We start from the raw sequence: 10,690 nt of genomic DNA, 5'->3' as shown, positions 1-10,690 counted from the left end.
GAAAATATGCTTTTTAAATTTCGGGAAAGGGCTTATTAGTTCGGAAGAGGAATTAGTTCCGATTTTAAATATTAGTTGGTTGCGGAAAACATTAATAGGTGCTTCTGTTGAAGGGATATATGAATTATCGTCTTCATCAGCTGAGTGCTGGGTTGGTGTTAGTGAGTTAATTTGTATTCTGGAAAGGGCGTCGGCTACGACGTTCGATCTTCCTGGTTTGTAGCATAGCTGGTAATCATGTTCCTCTATGAATGATTTCCATCTTTTCAGCTTTGCGTTGTTGTTCTGCGGTGATAAAGCAAATGTTAATGGTTGATGATCAGTATGGATATTAATTTTTGCTCCGTATATGAAATTTCTCAGTGTATGTAGTGCCCACACGATGGCAAGCATCTCCTTTTCGTTTGTTGCATAATTTTCCTCTGTTTGGGAAAGAGTTCGGGAAATGAAGGTTATTGGTCTATCTCCGTCGTGGCATTTTTGTGAAAGCACAGCTCCTAGTGCTTTATCTGATGCATCTGTTGTCAGTTCAAATGGCTTCTGGAAATCTGGAAAAACTAAAACATCATTAGAAGATATTATGTCTTTCAAGGTTTGGAATGCGTTCTTTGCATTTTGATCAAATTTAATTGGAACATTTTTTGATTCGTTTTTTGAAATTTGGCGATGGCCATCCTCCCCTCTTAGGAGTTTTGTGATGGGTTTTGCCAAGTGTGCATAGTTTTTAATAAACCTGCGGTAATAACCTGACAGTCCTAAGAATCTTCTCAGTTCTTTGAGGTTCTGTGGTTCTGGGAATTTTTTTATGGCTTCAACTTTTTTTATGTTTGGCTTAAGTCCTTCACTTGAGATAATGAATCCGAGGAATTCTACTTCTGTTTTTAAGAATTCGGATTTGTCTGGCTGTATTTTGAAATTTGCGGCTCGCAATGTGTCTAAGACAATTTTCAAATTTTGCAGATGTTCTTCAACTGTTTCACTAAAAATGATAATGTCATCGATGTAAACGTGACATATTTTTCCGATATGTTCTCTTAAAGTGTCGTCCATGACGCGTTGGAATATGGAGGGTGCATTTTTTAATCCAAAGGGCATGCGTACGAATTCATATTTTCCATTGTTTATCGAAAATGCAGTTTTTTCGATGTCGTTCTCCGACATGGGTACTTGATGAAATCCTGATGCTAAATCAAGGGTAGTGAAAAATTTATTTGAGCCTAAATTGGCTAAAACAGTAGATGGATCCGGAATTGGATATTTATCACTTATTGTTTGAGTATTTAATTTTCTGTAGTCTATGACAAGTCTATATTTTTTTTCATTGGCAGCGTCCAGTTTTTTTGGAACAATCCACACTGGTGCATTGTATGGGGATTTTGAAGGTCTGATAATTCCATCATTTAGTAGTTTTTCAATTTGCCTGTTAACTTCACCTTTAAGTGCTTGGGGATAAGGATAAGTCTTACTGTAGATTGGGGATTCATTTTTTGTCCTTATCGTAGCTTTTACTTGTGAGGTAAAAGGTAATTTAGAATCAGGTGGTTGGAAAAGATCCTGATATTCCTGTAATAGGTTATGTAGCTGTATTTTTTCGTTTTGGTTGAGATGACTATCGCGGATGTTTATTTTATTTACTTCCTGTAGTTCGTATTGTTGTAGGGGTATTACATTTGTACCGTCAATGATTAATTCATCATTGGCTGTATCAATAACTGCTTTGATTTCTTTCAGTGAATCGTGCCCTATTATGGCATCGAATGATTTCAAGTTTTCAAGATGATAAAATTTTAACATTTTATCTGAAAATGGTTTGAATAGTCGAGCTTGTGAATAAGCTTCGATTTTTATGTCTCCTGCTACTGAAGATACAAAAAATGGTTTATCAATTTTGTGGGAAATTTTAGCATGTTTCGGGTGGATATAGTTTTTATTAGAACCGGTATCAATGAGCATTTTTAATGGCTCCGAGGCGTTACCGTAAAAAAGAAAATAAGGCAACGCCGAGTTTAGTCTAAAAAATTAAGTTCTGCGACTTCGACAGTGTCACTGAAGTTGCATCCTTCTTGTTTTTCAATGGTTCGGAGGTATCTCTCGAACGATTGTAATGTGTTGTTATCTATTGTGTTGTTCGCGGGGTTACCGTTTTCAAATTGTTGTGGCGGATTGGCATCCGTTATGTGGTTCACCGTATTTGAGTGTCCTGACTGTGTTTGGATATTATTGACCCTGGGACGTTTTGGGGGTCGAACGTTGTTTGAGTTGGGGCGGTTTCCATAGTTCACTTGTTGTGTTCTGATGGAATGGTCAACTTCCATAGGCTCTGGTGGCGGTTGACGTTGAAAATTGTTAAATGGTTTTTGTTGGTAGTGTTGGTTGTTCTTTTGGGCGAAATTATTAAAATTTCTGTTTCCCGTGAACGGTTTGGGATGGTAAGGCCTTGGTGGCGGAGGTGGATTTGTATATCTTATGGGCGTTGGTGGCGGTAAGGGAATCATATTCCTTGGTGCCGTTGGTGGGATATATGGCCTTGGTTTGGTTAGCATTTTTCTACACTCAATATTTTGAAATGAAATGCAGTAGCTGTACGCTCCTGCAAGGGATGTCGGTTCATAATTTCTAATGAATTTATAAACGTCTCCATCTAGTCCTCTCATGAAAGCATCGATTGCTTTTTTGTTGTACATTTCGATTAAAGCTCTTGAGGCTTCGGGGTGTGTGAATCTTTCGTCAGTGTTTATTTGATTTGCTATGAGGGAGAGCAATCTATTTACTTCGTCGTAGTATACTTCCAGTGAGCGGTTCTTCTGCTGCACGCTCATAAGTTGGAAGTCTAATGTTTCCAAATCTCTCTTTTCACCGTAATACGTGACCAATGTTTTTTTGATCAGGTTCCAATTTATGCCTACGTTTGAAGCAACGAGTGAATCGTTCGCTTCACCGCGGATTTTTCTGCGAATGAATTTGCAGATCATATGGTATTTGTTTTGGCGTTCAAGTGTGTCTGTACTTTTAGTTTGGTACAGTTTTACCAAGCTGTCTACGTCACTCAACCAGCTATTCAGTTCGCTGGGATCCCCAGTGAAATTTGGTACATCCTTTACCAAATCAGGGATTTTTTCAAAACTTTCGGGATTTACACTAGTTCCATCTGGCTTTGTAAAGTAAAGCGGTGGATCGGAATAATCGATTTGAGTGGGGGCGACATTGCACGCTTCGAGTGCGGCAATGCGGTTAATAATTTGGTCAAGGTCTGGTCTCGACATTTTGAAGGAAAAAGATTGTAATGAATTTATAAGATCCTCCAGGGTTTTTTTGTTTTAACACGTTTTTCACTTCACTAGGTAATTTTACTTAATATTTGTTAATCGCGTTTTTGTAATCACTTGATTTTTGTTTCACAATTTTGTGTTTGTTTCACAATTTTTACTTACTGTTTTTTTTTGTTACTTACAGTACCATACGCATCCTGTATCGGGCGATGGTTTTATGATTTATGATGCTCCTCTGACGGGTGTTGTGTTTTACTGCTCCTCTAGCGGGCGTAGTTTAGTTTCTGGTAAACCGGCTGTGAATGACTTCCTTCTCGGTGTAATGGATGGCTCCTTTTTGTCCTGTGTGAGCTGCTAACTGCACAGGTGACTCGGGATCCTTTTTACACGGCTGCACTCGGCGATCAGGAAAGTCTTTTTAAGTTTGGGATTCGGTGGTAACTATCACTCTAGCGTGGTTACTTTCACTTTCACTTGTACTTAATTTCACATAGCGCGGTCCCTATTCGGGCGCCAGTTAACGCACTGCTGCGGGTGTTTTAAAAAAACTTAAACTTTATTTCCTACAACATATGTGCGGGTTAATACCCAACTATCGTGTTCGGATGCTGGATACCAACTGATGATCGGTTCGCGATCTGGATCGTTGGTTCACGGTCTTCTGATTCTAGGTGGTCCGCGTCGCTGCGGGAATCTGCAATCTCAGCATAATGCGAGCGGTCCGCGTTGCTATGGGAAGCTGCAACTCAGCATAATGTTGTGGTCCGGGGGTCGCGTCGCGATGATCGAATGTTGACTCACAATGTATGCTCTGGCGATGTCCACAATGTATGCGATGGCGTTGTACACAATGTATGCGCTGGCGTTGTCTTGACTTGTATCCGTGCCAAACTTGGCTGGAGTGTAGCTAATTTTTCTTTCGAATGCCCTCCTTCCCTTTCCCCCTACGGAATACCTATGCCTTAGAAAGATGAAAAATAATAATTATTCAACAATTATGGAATGGATTTTTACAACATTTGGTACACATACTATTTTAATATGTAGCCATGTTGTGATAATATTTCTTTCATTTGGCGGAGGAGGTCAGGGAATACCATCCTACCCCCTGGCTCAACAACGCCAAGTGTGCGCCACGATCGGTCAACGACCCAAATGACCGACTTTACTTCATGGGAAAATAATTTTCATTCCGTTGAATACCAGTGCGGAAGCGAAGAACGAACTGAGCAGGCTGACCGTGAATTATCGAATTGTTTCTATCAAGGTCAGGGTCGCTCGGTGCACACGTTGCGTGGCTGGAATTCGGCGGAAAAAGAACCGTTAGTATGATTTGCGCGTCACCGTTACAACATTGGTGGCATTGACCTTCCAGGAGAAACCAGTTCGGTACTGTAGCATACCGGTTGTGGCGTACTTGGCGCATACGTTTGACTGCTAAAATTCGGAGAAAAATTAACCGTCGGTTAAACTAGGTCACAGCCATATCCCCTTCGTTTACTGCTTCTTTTACTTACACTAATGTTATAGATTGCCCTTGAATGTGGAGTAATGGTATTACTAGCTTGGCAAAAGCGGAACGTTGGCAGTCTGTTCTACCATATGGACCATATGGAGTTCCACCATGCCAAGAGCTTGCCAAAACAGTGCTTACCATGCCGGTCGGGGAATTACACGCGGTGGCCCATTTTTTGCACACTTTTTGTCACATACGTGCATCGGCCATATCGCCCTTTTCCATACCTCGGATCGAAATGCCGTATATGGACGAAAGATAGGCCTCGTGGCGATACACATGCGTGCCGAACATTGCTTTTCGCTAGCTCGTACGAAAAGTGAGTTTTTGGGTATACGGCAGTTTACCATGCATATTTACCTTGCCTTTTGCTCACCATACTATGCAAAATTTTTAATTACAACTAGGTTTTTTAGGCCAGGTACCTGGCCCGTCGGCAGTCTCTGGTTCCCCTACCTCACTTTTGATGGTTCCATGTCGTCCCGTTATGGTTTCAATTGTATCGGCAATTGCAGAACGGTAAGGGGGTTTAAAATACGTATTGCGGGACCATCGATAAGATACGAAGTAAGTTGACCATCTCCCTGTTCGACCAGAGCCAGATCTTGGCGCACAGGATATCTCCCTTTGACTGTAGCCCCATCGATATCTTCTTCTTCTTCTTCTTGGCGTAACGACCTTGTTTGGTCATGCCTGCCCTGTAAAGGGCTTACGAGACTTTTTACCCTATGTGTACGTGGATAGTCAGTCCTCTCGTACAGGGGAGGGTCCGGTCTCGGTTGGGATTCGAACCCACGCCGTCGAGGTGGTGAGCCCCGGCGCTCATGGGCCGATTTTCTAACCGGCGCTACCGCTCGGCTGTCGCGGACCCCTAAATGTAAAATTACAGTTATATCGAAAAATGTTACCAAATACCAAACCAAACGTGTTTATCAAACAGCCCGGTTAGTAGGAGGTTTTTCAAAGACATGTACTTAAACCGAGTTACAGCATATTGTACAAGTTTCTGTGCTACGCAGTACATGCAAGCCTACGCATGTCCTGTGGTTACGCCACTTTTTAAAGTGTGGGTCGGACATGAAGCACAAAGCAACCTTTGCAAACGGTAAAATATTGTCAGTCTGACACTAACTGACTAACTGCAGTTGTCAAAATCTGCGCAAATTTGTTTCTCGGTCGTCGAGTTAAAAAAAGGAGTAGGCCAAAATGTGTGCACCTGGTATTGATGGCAAGCGAATGGAAAATAGTTGTTTGTGATGATGTTTAATGTTTGTTGATAAGATTTCGGTGGACACATTACCTCTCTGCTATTGTTTTACAGTTAAGCACTCAAATCATCACTGAATGCGCTTTCATTTGGGTCGGCTCACGAATAGTAGCGGCGACACGAAACGAAAAAAAAATGACAGCAAAACTGACATTTGCTCGTGTTTTATCAGGCTTTTGCGTCCCGTGTAAACTGAGCATAACACTCCTGCTACGCATGATAATCCATATTATTGCGATGCGATGCGGGGCACATCCTTCTCTCCCTGAGCCATCAGTGCCGTATACGCTGCACGTTCTGTGGCTCACTATTCCCCCCATCGATTTTTTCTTTCTTTTGTTTCTAATGGAGAATCCTTCCATGTGTGTGATGATTCATAAAAGGCGCGAAGTAGCAGCTCGACGGCCTGCACACTCTGCCGCTTGCTATCCACCACCTTCTGTGTTTCGCGGAAGGAACTATCACCCTTTTCTTGCCTTGTTCGTTTCGCGGAAGGTAAAGTTACCTGCTCGCACAACTGCAGTCTCGGATCGGTCCCCCGTATGCTCTGCCGCGGATAGCGATCCCCACTTCTCACGTTCTTGTTTTGTTTTCTTGTAGTGGTAGATCCGTTAACACATGCATAGAGATGCGAGTTCGAATCAACTGGATGCGTTGTAAGCTAATCCTGTATGCGAGCGCAATTGTTCTCACCCCTTCTCACATAATAACTATGTCAGCTCAGACATACCGTCCTATGCCGCTCATTTTCTATTTCTCTCTTTCTTTTCCCTATCTCTCTCTCATTCTCTCTCTCGCTCTCTAAATTTTGCTCTCTTTATCTTTTTCTCTTCCTCAACTTCGTTCTCTTTCTCTCTTTCTTATCTCATCTCTCTTCCTATCTTTCTCTTTCTCTCTCTATCTTTCTCTCTTTCGCTCTATTTCTATCTCTCTCCCACTTCTCATCCCGCTCTTTCTTTGTTTACCTCTCTTTGTCCCCAACTTTCCCATCACCCATCTCCCATCTCCCATCTCCCATCCCTCATCAACAATCGCTCTTCTCTTCATCGTACTCTTTCTTAACTTGCCTGCCATATCTCCCATCGCATTCACACTGCCTCCTTCTCTTTCTCATTATCTCTCTCTTTCTATTTATCTCTCTCTCTCTCTCCCTCTCTGTCTATCCCTATCCCTATGCCTCGCCTTGTCATACATTCCATTTTTATCTCTCTTTTTCCCACTATGTCAGCTTCTATCTTTACTGTATGTCTCTCTCTTTCTCTCTCATTTTATCGTTCTACCTCTCCCTATTTCTTTATCTCACTCTTACACACACTAACAGCACAAAATTCCAACAACAACGCACAGAAGGGTCGGTTTTGCTTAACAGGCCCATTTTTCTGATTTTGAATTAGTAGCGACATTGAATCAGGCATCATTCGAATAAGGGTTACTTTTCGCGCGCGTGTTTGTTGGGCCATGGTCGACCCTCGGAAGGAAAATTATTATATAGGACTAGGATTTTTAGGCCAGGTACCTGGCCCGTCAGCAGTCCCTGGCTCCCCTACCGCCCCATTGTTGGTTCCATGCCGTCCCCGTTACAGTTTCTAGGTCTTTCCGCAGAAGGTATATTGTGTTGACAATTGCCGAGCGATAAGTGGGTTCAAATACAAATACGAATTGCGGGATAAAAAATTACGAAATAATCTGACCCTCTCTCTGTTCGACCAGAGCCCGATCTTCACGCGCAAGATGTGTCCCTTTAATTGAAGCCCCCATCGATATGTATGCAAAAGCACTGTTATATCGCAAAATGTAACCAAAAAACCAAACGCGTCTATCGAACAGCTCGGTTAGTAGAAGGTTTTTCGAAGACAGGGACTTGAACCGAATTACCCACACAACACATATGCATGTAAATCGAATATCAACTTGAAATAATCGTACTTCTATGCAATATGATTGAATCGTAAATGATGCTAAAATAATGCCTAAACGTACAAAAGTGGAGGCGCTAACCGTACATTGTTCAAAATGTATATGTTTAGTCGTATATTTTCTAAGTCGGCATCATATACGACTTACGATATACATCAGCCGTACATTGTTCGTATATACGTATGCAGAAAGAAAATCGTATTACATTCTTAATCGGCATCATATGCAACAAAGAATATACATTGCTCGTACATTGTCTATGCATAATGCGATTCCGATTCGAAATATACTAATATGAGATTCAATTTATTCAACTTTATACGACTTCGTGTTGTGTGGGTACAGCATATTGTACCAGTTTCTGTGCCACACAGCACATGCAACCGGGTACTGCAACCTTTGCAAACGGTAAAATGTCAGATAGTCAATAAACTGTCAAAATCTGCGCAAATGTGTTTTCGGTCGTCGAGTGACAAATAGATTTGCAAAAATTTGCGCAACTGATATTGCTTGCAAGCCGATGGAAAATAGTTGTTTGTGATGATATTTAATGTTTGTTCAAAAGATTTCGGTGAACACATTACCTCTCTGTAATTTGTTACAGTTAAACATTCAAATCAACACTGAATGCGCTTTCATTTGGATCGGCTCACGAATAGGAGCGTCGATACGAAACAAAACAAAAAAAATGACAGCAAAACTGACATTCGCGCGAGTATTATACACCCGTTTGGAAGGTAAAGCTACATGCTCGCACAGCTCGGACATATCGTCCTATGCCGCTCGCATTCTCGCTCTCTCTCCCTCTCCCCTCTCACTCTCACTCTCTTTTTCTTTCTTTCTCGTTTTCTCCCCATCCCTCTCATTATCACCCAATACCTCTCTTTCTTTGTTCACCACTCTATGTCCCTTACTTACCCAACTCTACCTTCTCACCTTCCACCGCCTATTTCCTACCTCCCTCCTCCACTGATGACCATCCACCCACCACCATCAAGCACCACCAACCGCCCACCAACCACCACCAACCGCCCACCAACCGCCACGAACCGCCCACCAACCGCCACGAACCGCCCACTAACCACCAACAACTGCCCACCAACCACGACCAACCTTTCACCAACCACCATGAACCGCCCATCAACCATCTCCCATCTTCCATCTCCCATCTCCCATTTTCCATCTCCCATCTCCCATCTACTCTTTCTCACTTTGCCAACCACATCTACCATCGCATTCACACTGTCTCGCTCTCTCTCATTATCTCTCTCTCTGTCTATTTATCTCTCTCTCTCTCTCTCTCTCTCTCTCTCTCTCTCTCTCTCTCTCTCTCTCTCTCTCTCTCTCTCTCTCTCTCTCTCTCTCTCTTATTATCTCTCTCTTTGTCTATTTTTCTCTCTCGCCTTGTCATACATTCCATTTTTATCTCTCTTTTTCCCATTATGTCAGCTTCTATCTTTACTGTATGTCTCTCTCTTTCTCTCTCATTTTATCGTTCTACCTCTCCCTATTTCTTTATCTCACTCTTACACACACTAACAGCACAAAATTCCAACAACAACGCACAGAAGGGTCGGTTTTGCTTAACAGGCCCATTTTTCTGATTTTGAATTAGTAGCGACATTGAATCACGCATCATTCGAATAAGGGTTACTTTTCGCGCGCGTGTTTGTTGGGCCATGGTCGACCCTCGGAAGGAAAATTATTATATAGGACTAGCTCGAAGCCCCGACGAAGCTCGGGGAGGAAAAATGTGACTAAAGATTTTATTCTTGGTTCATTTTCTATGCTAGATGCAGATTGCCTACAGACATATAAGTAGCTGTGATAATACGCGGAAATTTTCTTTCATCAATAGTCTAGGGGGCAAAGTGCATGGGTGTTGTTCCGGAGGATCGGAGTTCGAATTTAGGCTAGGAAAAACTTTTTTGTTGACGGTTTTAAACATTTTTTTTCATAATTTTTTTTAGATATTTAATGTACTTTTTCAAATCTGATCATATTTTGTTACATAGATTTCAAATTATCATAACCATTATTAAATGAACAGCTTGGTGGTTCAATTTATTCACATAGCCATATATACCTGTATTTTCTCTGTGCTATCCATTCGCACAACTGGTGTACTGGTAGTGGTGCTCGAGCCTTGTATCAGAGGTTTGGTGTTCGAATACCGAATGGGAAAATCTTTCATAGTACGTAATAAAATTTTTCTTCAAAATCTACGTTTGCCATTCAAGTAGCGATATTTCCTCACTATTTCTAACTTGTGCTATGGTTCCTCGGCAAGACTACGGCTTCGCTCTTGGTAAACCCGTGTTCGAGTCCCGTTTCCACTTAGAGTCAGATTGTAAAAAGCATGCTTCACGTGCACTGTAAAAATGTAGGGTTTATTGCCTCATCTCATCACGGGAAGTTTAGCTTACCATGTTTGCCGCATTTTTTATTCGAAGTACCCCCCCTCCGCGTCGATGGCCGCCTGCACCCGCTTCCGGAACCGCGCGCAAGCCCGGACAACCATGTCTCTGGAGATGGCCGCAAACACGGCCTTTATTCTGGCCACCAGCTCCGCTTTGGTATTGCAGGACGCCCTGTTGGTGTCCCGCTCAACTGTGCCCCACACAAAGTAATCCATAGGATTAAGGTCAGGGGAGCTGGGTGGCCAAACGTCGGTGCTGGTGTATCGGTCGAAATTGGCAGTGAGCCATTGGCGTGTTTTTA

The sequence above is a fragment of the Anopheles coustani genome (genome assembly GCF_943734705.1).
Source record: "Anopheles coustani chromosome X unlocalized genomic scaffold, idAnoCousDA_361_x.2 X_unloc_5, whole genome shotgun sequence".
Taxonomy (NCBI): domain Eukaryota; kingdom Metazoa; phylum Arthropoda; class Insecta; order Diptera; family Culicidae; genus Anopheles; species Anopheles coustani.
Note: the sequence above shows the minus strand (reverse complement) of the source record.